This window comes from Globicephala melas, chromosome 17 (assembly GCF_963455315.2).
Source record: "Globicephala melas chromosome 17, mGloMel1.2, whole genome shotgun sequence".
Classification (NCBI taxonomy): Eukaryota; Metazoa; Chordata; class Mammalia; order Artiodactyla; family Delphinidae; genus Globicephala; species Globicephala melas.
In genome coordinates, this window is record NC_083330.1 from 36430834 (window position 1) to 36442334 (window position 11501).

At 34.6% G+C, this 11501-nt stretch overlaps 1 pseudogene; it reads left to right on the forward strand.

The window, feature by feature from the left end:
- The first annotated feature begins 1212 nt into the window (after positions 1 to 1212).
- On the forward strand, positions 1213 to 4482 carry LOC115856559 (ATP synthase F(0) complex subunit B1, mitochondrial pseudogene; annotated as a pseudogene).
- Positions 4483 to 11501: the final 7019 nt, after the last annotated feature.

Consider the following 11501-nt stretch of genomic DNA (forward strand, 5'->3'; position numbering starts at 1 on the left):
TGGACATAAGTAATTTACCTGATAAAGAGTTCAAAGAAACTGCTACAAAAATATTCACTGACGTGGAAGAAGAATTGAGGAACACAGTGAGAATTTCAACAGAAAAATTTTTAAAAAGTACTTATCAAAGTTGAAAAATACAATAAGTAAAATGAAAAATAGGTTAGTGGTAATCAACAGCAGATTAAATGATACAGAAAAATGCATAAGCAGCCTGGAAGAGAGAATAGCAGAAATCACCCAATCAGAACAGTACAAAGAAAATTTGAAAAAATGAGGATAGTTTAAGGGACTTTAGGGACAACATCAAGAATATTAACATTCACATTACAGTAGTTCCAGAAAGAGAAGAGAGAGAGAAAGGGGAAGAAAATATATAAGATGACTTAATGGTGAACAATTTCCCTAACCTGCACTAGGAAACAGACATCCAGGTCCAGGAAGCACAGAGAGTCCCAAACAAGATGAACCCAAAGACATCCACACCAAGACATATCATAATTTAAATGGAAAAATTTAAAGTTAAAGAGAGAATTTTAAAGGCAGCAAGAGAAAAACAAAGAGTCACATACAAAGGAACTCCTTAAGGCAATCAGCTGATTTTTCAGCAGAAACTTTGCTGGCCAAAAGGGAATGGCATGATATAGTTAAAATACTGAAAGGAAAAATACCTACAACCAGGATATCATTCAGGCAAGGTTATCATTCAGAATTAAAGAGAGATAAGAGTTTCCCAGACAAGAAAAACTAAGAGTTCATCACTACTAAACTGGCCTTACAAGAAATGTTAAAGAATCTTCTTTAAGTGGAAAATAATAGGCCATAATAAGAAATATGTTTATATGCAAAGGAAAAATATCTTGTCGGTAAAAGCAAATATATAGCAAAGGCAGTAGATGAACCATAAAAAGCTAGTAGGAAGATTAAAAGACAAAAGTCATAAAATCACTATAACTGCAGTAAGCAGTTACGGGATACATAAGAAGACGTAAAATATGATATAAAAACATAAAAGTTGGACGGGGGAGTAAAAAATGTAGAGCATTTAGAATGTGTTGAATTTAAACAACTATTGGCTTAAATATATATATATATTTACATATGCATATATATATTTTTAAAATCTACATATAGATATAAACATACCTCATGGTAACAAAAACCCAAAAACCTACAATACATACACACACAAAAAGAGAAAGGAGCCCAAACATGACATTAAAGAAAATCATCAAATCACAAGGGAAGAGGTTAAAAAGAGAAGAAAAGAACAGAGAAGAACTGCAAAAACAATCAGAAAACAAGTAACAAAAGGTCAATAAATACACACTTTTTGATAATCACTTTAAATGTAAATGGACTAAATGCCCCAATCAAATGACACAGGGTAGCTGAATGGATAAAAAAGAAGATCCATCTATATGCTGCCTACGAGAGACTCACTTAAGAGCTAAACACACACATGGACTGAAAGTGAGGGGATATAAAAAGATATTGTATGTAAATGGAAATTAAAAGAAAGCTAGCTGGGGTAGCAATACTCCTATCAGACAATGTAAACTTTAAAACAAAGGCTATAACAAAAGACAAAAGGGCATTACATCATGATAAAGAGGTCAATCCATAAAGAGGATATAGCATTTGTAAACATATATGGACATAATACAGGGGCATCTAAATACATAAAGCAAATATTAACAGACATAAAGGGAGAAATTGAAAGTATGTAATAATAACAGGAGACTTTAATACTCCACTTACAAAAATGGATAAATCATGCAGACAGAAACTCAATAAGGAAACATTGACCTTAAGTGACACATTAGATCGGATGGACTTAATAGACATCTACAGAACATTTCACCCAAAACAGCAGAACATGCATTCTACTCAAGCACACATGGAAGATACTCCAGGACAGATCACATGCTAGGCCACAAAACAAGTCTCAATAAATTTAAAAAGATTAAAATCATATCAAGCATCTTTTCCAACAACAATGTTATGAAAGTAGAAATCAATATCAGGAAGAAAACTGGCAAAAACCTCAAACACTTGGAGACTAAACAGCATGCTACTAAAAAACAAATGGGTCAATGAAGAAATAAAAGAGAAAATCAAAAATACCTTGAGATGAATGAAAATAGAAACACAACTTTCCAAAATCTATAGGATGCAGCAAAAGTAGTTTTAATAAGGAAGTTTGTAGCTATACAAGCCTACTTCAAGAAACAAGAAAAAATCTCAAATAAACAACTTAAATTTACACTTAAAGAAATTAGAAAAAAACAAACAAACAAAAAACAAAGCCCAAAGTTAGTAGAAGAAAGGAAATAATAGAGATCAGAGTGGAAATAAATAAAATAGAGACCAAAAACAATAGAAAAGGCCAATGAAACTAACAGCCGATTCTTTGAAAAGGTAAACAAAATTGATGAATCTTTAGTCAGATTCATATCAAGAAAAAAAAAGAGAATGCAAAGAAAATTAGAAATGAAAGAGGAGTTACAACTGATGTCACAGAAATACAGTCATAAGAAAATACTACCAACAGTTATATGCCATTGAATTGGACAACCTAGAAGAAATGGATACATTTCTAGAAACATACAATCTTCCATAACTGAATCAGGAAAAAATAGAAAATCTAGTATTGAAATTGAATCAGTAATCAAAAAATTCCCAATAAACCAAAGTTCAGAACCAGATGGCTTCACAGGAGATCTACCAAACATTTAAAGAGAAGAGTTAACACATATTTTTCTCAACCTAATTCTAAAAAATTGAAGAGGAGGGAACACTTCCAACTCATTCTTTTTTTTTAAACATATAATTTTTAAAATAATATATATTTTTAAATTTTCTTTTCTTTATTTATTTATATTTTGGCTGCTTTGGTTCTTTGTTGCTGCACAGGGGCTTTCTCTAGTTGTGGCGAGTGGGGGCTACTCTTTGTTGTGGTGTGAGGGCTTCTCATCATGTGGCTTCTCTTATTGTGGAGCAAGGGTGCTAGGACCACTGTCTTCAGTATTTGTGGCACACAGGCTCAGTAGTTATGGTTCATGGGCTCTAGAGTGGAGGCTCTGTAGTTGTGGCACATAGGCTTAGTTGCTCCACAGCATGTGGGATCTTCCAGGACCAGGGCTCAAAGCCATGTCCCCTGCACTGGCAGATGGATTCTTAACCACTGCACCACCAGGGACGTCCCAAACTCATTCTACAAATCCAGCATTACCTTGATAATAAAACCAAAGACCCTACCAAAAAAAAAAAAAAAAGAAAGAAATCACAGGCCAGTATCCCTGATGAACATAGATGCAAACATTTTCAACAAAATATTAGCAAACCAAATTCAACAATACATTAAAAGATTCATATGTCACCAAGTGGGATTTATTTCAGAGATGCAAGGATGGTGCAATATCCACAAATCAATCAATGCAATACACCATATTAACAAAACAAAGGATAAAAATCACATGATCATCTAAATAAATGCAGAAAAAGCATTTGATAAAATTCAACATCCCTTCATGATAAAAAAAAAAAACTCTCAACAAAAATTGTATAGAGGGAACATACATCAATATAATAAAGTCCATTTATGACAACCCTACAGCTAACATCATACTCAATTGTGAAAACATTATGGAGTTTCCTCAAAAATTAATAATAGAACTGTTACTGGGGCACCAAGACTGCTGCTGTGTAGATGCTACCTGGTGGTACTTTCTGCTGCCACTGCAGCAGGCCCCTCTCTGAAGAGTGCAGCCCTCCTCAGTCCAGGGGTATTACAGGCAACAAGGATCTTTCATACAGGGCCACCAAGTCTTGCCTCTGTACCACCTCTTCCTGAATATGGAGAAAAAGTTCATTTTGGGCTGATCCCTGAGGAGTTCTTCCAGTTCCTTTATCCTGAAACTGGTGTAACAGTAACCTATGTGCTCAGAACTGGGCTTATCTTATATTTACTCTCCAAAGAAATATACGTGATAACTTCAGAGACTTTCTCAACCATATCAACAATAGGATTGCTTGTCTATGTAGTTAAAAAATATGGTGCCTCTATTGGGGAATTTGCTGATAAACTCAATGAGCAAAAAATTGCCCAACTGGAAGAGGCAAAAACAGTCTTCCATCAAACAAATCCAGGATGCGATTGATCTGAAGAAGTCAGAGTAGGCACTGGTTCAAAAGCTCCATTACCTTTTTGATGTCCAAAGGAATAACATTGCTATGGCCTTGGAGGTTACTTAATGGGAACAGTTGCATAGAGTATACAAGGAGATAAAGAATCGCCTGGACTATCATATCTCTGTGCAGAATATGATGCATCAAAAGGAACAAGAGCACATGATAGACTGGGTGGAGAAGCATGTGGTGCAGAGCATCTATCCACAGGAGGAGAAGGAGACAATTGACAAGTGCATTGCACATCGAAAGCTGCTCGCAAAGAAGGCTAAAGCATAGCCAGTTCTGTAAATGCATCTATCCCAACTGAGAGGGCTAGAAATAGTTGACTGACTAAATGGAAACTAGCCTATGTGACAGAATCTTTGTATATCGCTGTCTACTGAAGTTAGAGTTGATCTTTCTTAAAAATGAAAAGTTTGAGTTTCATATAATGCGAGAAATAAAACAGTCTATTGGCCAGTAAGATGTTTCTCTCATCCTTCTTGCTCTGCATTGAATTGTTCCATGATCACTTCTGAATAAGCAGTTTGCTTTGAATAAAATTTGGTACTGGACTAAAGATTATCAAGTTATAGTTTAAATTTTTAATTAATTCAACCATCTTGCAATAAAGTGACAGTTGAAACAAACAAAGAAATAGAACTGCCATACAAACCAGGAATTCCACTCCTGGGTATTTATCTGAAAAATGAAAACACTAATTTGAAAAGATAATGCACTCCTATGTTCATTTTAGCAATATTTATTCAATACAATAGCCACAATATGGATGCAACCTAAGTGTCCATTGACAGATGAATAAATAAAGAAGATGTGGTTACTATTAGCCATAAAAAATAATGAAAGTTTACCATTTTTGACAACACGGATGGGCCTAAAGGGCCTTATTTATGTGAAATAAGTCACACAGAGAAAGACAAATACTGTATGTTTTCATTTATATGTGGAAATTGAAAAACAAAACAAACAAATATAATAAAACAGAAAGAGATTCACAGACACAGAGAAAAATCTAGTAGTTGCCAGAGGGTAATGGGTGAGCAGATGTGTGAAATCGGTGAAGGGTCTAAGAATTTCAACCTATCAGTTATAAAATAAATAAGTCAGAAGGATATAGTGTAAAGCACATAGTAATAGGGTAATAACTTTGTATTTTTCATAATCTATAAAAGTATGGAATCACAGCTTTGTACACCCAAAACTAATATAAGATTGGCAGTTAACTCTACTTCAATACAAAAAAGAAAAAAAAAAAGAAAGAATTCAATTCAATAAATCACTTAAAAAGAAGGCAAAAAATACATAGACACATTAAGGGTGTACTAATGGTGTTTAATAAGATAAAGTAAAATCAAATAGCATTTAAACAAAAGTATAAGAAAAGTCTTCATGTTAAAAAGATTTAAAGTTATTAAATGTCATTCAGAGTAAAATAAATGAAGCTAGGTTTTTTGGTATCCATTTAATGTTGGACTTTAGAAAAGATTCGTTAATAACTGGCTGAGGAGATAAAACTAGAAGCCATGTGGGGTTTTTATTCACAGATATTTATCATATCATGTAAGAATCAATTCAGATATCTGCAAAGAGAATACATTATGATGTCAAAGCTTTTTTCATATTTTTACTTTGTATTTAAATCCAAAATCAGATAATGGATACATCACACCAAAGAATTCATTTCTCACTGCAGTCTGGCTATTTTGCTTTGATATTTTCAACTAGCTTATTCTTCCTGTAGTACATTTTACTTTTTCTTCATCTTTTTTTTTCACATCCGTACATTTCTCTTTTTTTTAATTGAAGTATAACTGATTTACAGTGTTGTGCCAATCTCTGCTGTACAGCAAAGTGACTCAGTTTTACACACATAGACGTTTTTAAAAATATTCTTTTCCATTATGGTTTATCCTAGGAGATTAGAAATAGTTCCCTGTCCTATACAGTAGGACCTTGTTGTTTATCCATTCTAAATGTAATAGTTTGCATCTACCAACCCCAAATTCCCAGTCCATCCCTCTCCCTAATCCACATTGTACATTTCTTTGCTTCGTTCATTTCAATTTACTCTGCTAATGTCTAGAAAGAATATTATAACTCAACCTTAGTGTAATAGTTTATAACCTCCTGATTTTGTGATCTTTTTAAGGACTGTTACATTGACAAGTAAATTATACTTACATCAGCCAATTGTATGTACTTATGTACTTCAAATTTAACTTCATCACTAGTTGTCAAATTCTCCCCTGTGACCTTTTTAATGTTCCAATGTATTTGACAATGTATGTTTTTTATTGACATTTCAATTTTGTTTTGCAGCATGCTAAAGTTACAAGGAAACAAATGACTGAAAGTTAAACCTGAGTCAAACCAGGCTAAAGTTAAGTTTCAGGAGTGTTTGGGAAGACCTTATTTTTGTTGAATGGGTTGACTTCTGGACCCTCGAGGATCCAGAAACATTCAATCAAGATCTGGATGTTGAACTTTATTTGGAAGGACGTAAGAACAAGGACAGGAGATCCTCACAAAACAAGTCCAGAATTTAGATTTTCTTATCACTAACTCTATGTTTTCATTTTTTGTTTTATGGTCAGTGAATGAAACCCCAAATCATTTAAACATTTTGCTTTTTAGTATGTAACATTTTCCTTTAGTGAGTTAATTACAATTTTGCTGAATTGTTTTGTTTCTTATTTCATGCCCAATTCATCCCAGATGCTATAAGTTGCTCTTCACAACTTTGTTTACCTTGATCTCTCCTATTTTCTCCTATACCTGGTACCAGGCATGATGTCTACTAGATACTCTTTTTTTTTTTTTAACATCTTTATTGGAGTATAATTGCTTTACAATGGTGTGTTAGTTTCTGCTTTATAACAGAGTGAATCAGCTATACATATACACATGTTCCCATATTTCTTCCCTTTGCATCTCCCTCCCTCCTACCCTCCCTATCCCAACCCTCTAGGTGGTCACAAAGCACCGAGCTGATCTCCCTGTGTTATGCGGCTGCTGCCCACTAGCTACCTATTCTAGGTTTGGTAGTGTATATATGTCCATGCCACTTTCTCACTTTGCTACACCCTACCTTTCCTCCTCCACACATTCTCAACTCCATTCTATAGTAGGTCTGTGTCTCCATTCCCATCTTACCCTAGGTTCTTCATGACTTTTTTTTTCTTAGATTCCATATATATGTGTTAGTGTACAGTATTTGTTTTTCTCTTTCTGACTTACTTCACTCTGTATGACAGACTCTAGGTCCATCCACCTCACTACAAATAACTCAATTTCGTTTCTTTTTATGGCTGAGTAATATTCCATTGTATATATGTGCCACATCTTCTTTACCCATTCATCTGTTGATGGACACTTAGGTTGCTTCCATCTCCTGGTTATTGTAAATAGAGCTGCAATAAACCTTTTGGTACATGACTCTTTTTGAATTATGGTTTTCTCAGGGAATATGCCCAGTAGTGGGATTGCTGAGTCATATAGTACTTCTATTTTCAGTTTTTTAAGGAACCTCCATACTGTTCTCCATAGTGGCTCGATCAATTTACATTCCCACAAGTAGTGCAAGAGTGTTCCCTTTTCTCCACACCCTCTCCAGCATTTGTTGTTTGTAGATTTTTTGATGATGGCCATTGTGACCGGTGTGAGATGATATCTCATTGTACTTTTGATTGGCATTTCTCTAATGATTAATAATGTTGAGCATTCTTTCATGTGTTTGTCCGCAATCTGTATATCTTTGGAGAAATGTCTATTTAGGTCTTCTGCCCATTTTTTGATTGGGTTGTTGCTTTTTTGTTATTGAGCTGCATGAGCTACTTGTAAATTTTGGAGATTAATCCTTTTTCAGTTTCTTCATTTGCAAATATTTTCTCCCATTCTGAGGGTTGTCTTTTGGTCTTGTTTATGGTTTCTTTTGCTGTACAAAAGCTTTTAAGTTTCATTAGGTCCTATTTGTTTATATTTGTTTTTATTTCCGTTCCTCTAGGAGGTGGGTCAAAAAAGATCTTGTGTTTTATGTCAAAGAGTGCTCTGCCTATGTTTTCCTCTAAGAGTTTGATAGTGTCTGACCTTACATTAAGGTCTTTAATTCATTTTGAGTTTATTTTTGTACATGGTATTAAGGAGTGTTCTAATTTCATTCTTTTACATGTATCTGTCCAGTTTTCCCAGCACCACTTATTGAAGAGGCTGTCTTTTCTCTACTGTATATTCTTGCCTCCTTTATCAAAGATAAGGCGACCATATGTGGGTGGGTTTATCTCTGGGATTTCTATCCTGTTCCATTAATCTATATTTCTGTTTCTGTGCCAGTACCACACTGTCTTGATTACTGCAGCTTTGTAGTATAGTCTGAACTCAGGGAACCTGATTCCTCCAGCTCCATTTATGTTCCTCAAGATTGCTTTGGCTATATGGGGCCTTTTGTGTTTCCATACAAATTGTGAACTTTTTTGTTCTAGTTCTGTGAAAAATGCCAGTGGTAGTTTGATAGGGATTGCATTGAATCTGTAGATTGCTTTGTGTAGTAGAGTCATTTTCACAATGTTGATTCTTCCACTCCAAGAACGTGGTATATCTCTCCATCTATTTGTATCATCTTTAATTTCTTTCATCAGTGTCTTATAATTTTCTGCATACAGGTCTTTTGTCTCCTTAGGTAGGTTTATTCCTAGATATTTTATTCTTTTTGTTGCAATGGTAAATGGGAGTGTTCTCTTAATTTCACTTTCAGATTTTTCATCATTAGTGTATAGAAATGCCAGAGATTTCTGTGCATTAATTTTGTATCCTGCTACTTTACCAAATTAATTGATTAGCTCTAGTAGTTTTCTGGTAGCATCTTTAGTATTCTCTGTGTATAGTATCATGTCATCTGCAAACAGTGACAGCTTTACTTCTTCTTTTCCAATTTGGATTCCTTTTATTTCTTTTTCTTCTCTGAATGCTGTGGCTAAAACTTCCAAAACTATGTTGAACAATAGTGGTGAGAGTGGGCAACCTTGTCTTGTTCCTGATCTTAGTTGGAATGGTTTCAGTTTTTCACCATTGAGGACGATGCTGGCTGTGGGTTTGTCATCTATGGCCTTTATTAAGTTGAGGAAAGTTCCCTCTATGCCTACTTTCTGTAGTGTTTTTATCATAAATGGGTCTTGAATTTTGTTGAAAGTTTTCTCTGCATCTATTGAGATGATTATTTTGTTTTTCTCCTTCAATTTGTTAATATGGTGTATCACATTGATTGATTTGCATATATTGAAGAATCCTTGCATTCCTGAGAAAAACCCCACTTGATCATGGTGTATAATCCTTTTAATGTGCTGTTGGATTCTGTTTGCTAGTAATTTGTTGAGGATTTCTGCATCTATGTTCATCAGTGATATTGGCCTGTAGTTTTCTTTCTTTGTGACATCTTTATCTGGTTTTGGTATCAGGGTCATGGTGGTCTCGTAGAATGACTTTGGGAGTATTCCTCCCTCTGCTATATTTTAGCAGAGTTTGAGAAGGATAGGTTTTAGCTCTTCACTAAATGTTTAATAGAATTCGCCTGTGAAGCCATCTGGTCCTGGGCTTTTGTTTGTTGGAAGATTTTTAATCACAGTTTCAATTTCAGTGCTTGTGATTAGTCTGTTCATATTTTCTATTTCTTCCTGATTCCATCTTGGCAGGTTGTGTGCTTCTAAGAATTTGTCCATTTCTTCCAGGTTGTCCATTTTATTGGCATAGAGTTGCTTGTAGTAATCTCTCATGATCTTTTGTCTTTCTGCAGTGTCAGTTGTTACTTCTCCTTTTTCATTTCTAATTCTATTGATTTGAGTCTTCTCCCTTTTTTTCTTGATGAGTCTGGCTAATGGTTTTTCAATTTTGTTTATCTTCTCAAAGAACCAGCTTTTGGTTTTATTGATCTTTGCTATTGTTTCCTTCACTTCTGTTTCATTTATTTCTGATCTGATCTTTATGATTTCTTTCCTTCTGCTAACTTTGGGGTTTTTTTGTTCTTCTTTCTCTAATTGCTTTAGGTGCAAGGTTAGGTTGTTTATTCAAGATGTTTCCTGTTTCTTAAGGTAGGATTGTGTTGCTATAAACTTCCCTCTTAGAACTGCTTTTGCTGCATCCCATAGGTTTTGGGTCATTGTGTCTCCACTGTCATTTGTTTCTAGGTATTTTTTTGATTTCTTCAGTGATCTCTTCATTATTAAGTAGTGTTTTGTTTAGCCTCCATGTGTTTTTTTTTTTTTACAGATCTTTTCTTGTAATTGATATCTAGTTCCATAGCATTGTGGTCGGAAAAGATACTTGATACAATTTCAATTTTCCTAAATTTACCAAGGCTTGATTTGTCACCCAAGATATGATCTATCCTCGAGAATGTTCCATGAGCCCTTGAGAAAAATGTGTATTCTGTTGTTTTTGGATGGAATGTCATATAAATATCAATTAAGTCCATGTTGTTTAATGTATTATTTAAAGCTTGAGTTTCCTTTCATTTTGGATGATCTGTCCATTGGTGAAAGTGGGGTGTTAAAGTCCCCTACTATGATTGTGTTACTCTCGATTTCCCCTTTTATGGCTGTTAGTATTTGCCTTATGTGTTGAGGTGCTCCTATGTTGGGTGCATAAATATTTGCAATTGTTATACCTTCTTCTTGGATAGATCCCTTGATCATTATGTAGTGTCCTTCTTTGTCTCTTGTAATAGTCTTTATTTTAAAGTCTATTTTTTCTGATATGAGAATTGCTACTCCAGCTTTCTTTTGATTTCCATTTGCATGGAATATCTTTTTCCATCCCCTTACTTTCAGTCTGTATGTATCCCTCGGTCTGAAGTGGGTCTCTTGTAGACAGCATATATATGGGTCTTGTTTTTGTATCCATTCTGCCAGTCTGTGTCTTTTGGTGGGAGCATTTAATGAATTTACATTTAAGGCAATTATCGATATGTATGTTCCTGTTCCCATTTTCTTAATTGTTTGGGGCTTGTTATTGTAGGTCTTTTCCTTCTCTTGTGTTTTCTGTCTAGAGGAGTTCCTTTAGCATTTGTTGTAAAGCTGGTTTGGTGGTGCTGAACTCTCTCAGCTTTTCCTTGTCTGTAAAGTGTTTAATTTCTCCATCAAATCTGAATTAGATCCTTGCTGGGTAGAGTAATCTTGGTTGTAGGTTTTTCTCCTTCATCACTTTACACATGTCCTTCCAGTCCCTTCTGGCTTGCAGAGTTTCTGCTGAAAGATCAGGTGTTAACCTTATGGGGATTCCCTTGTGTGTTATTTGTTGTTTTTCCCTTGCTGCTTTTA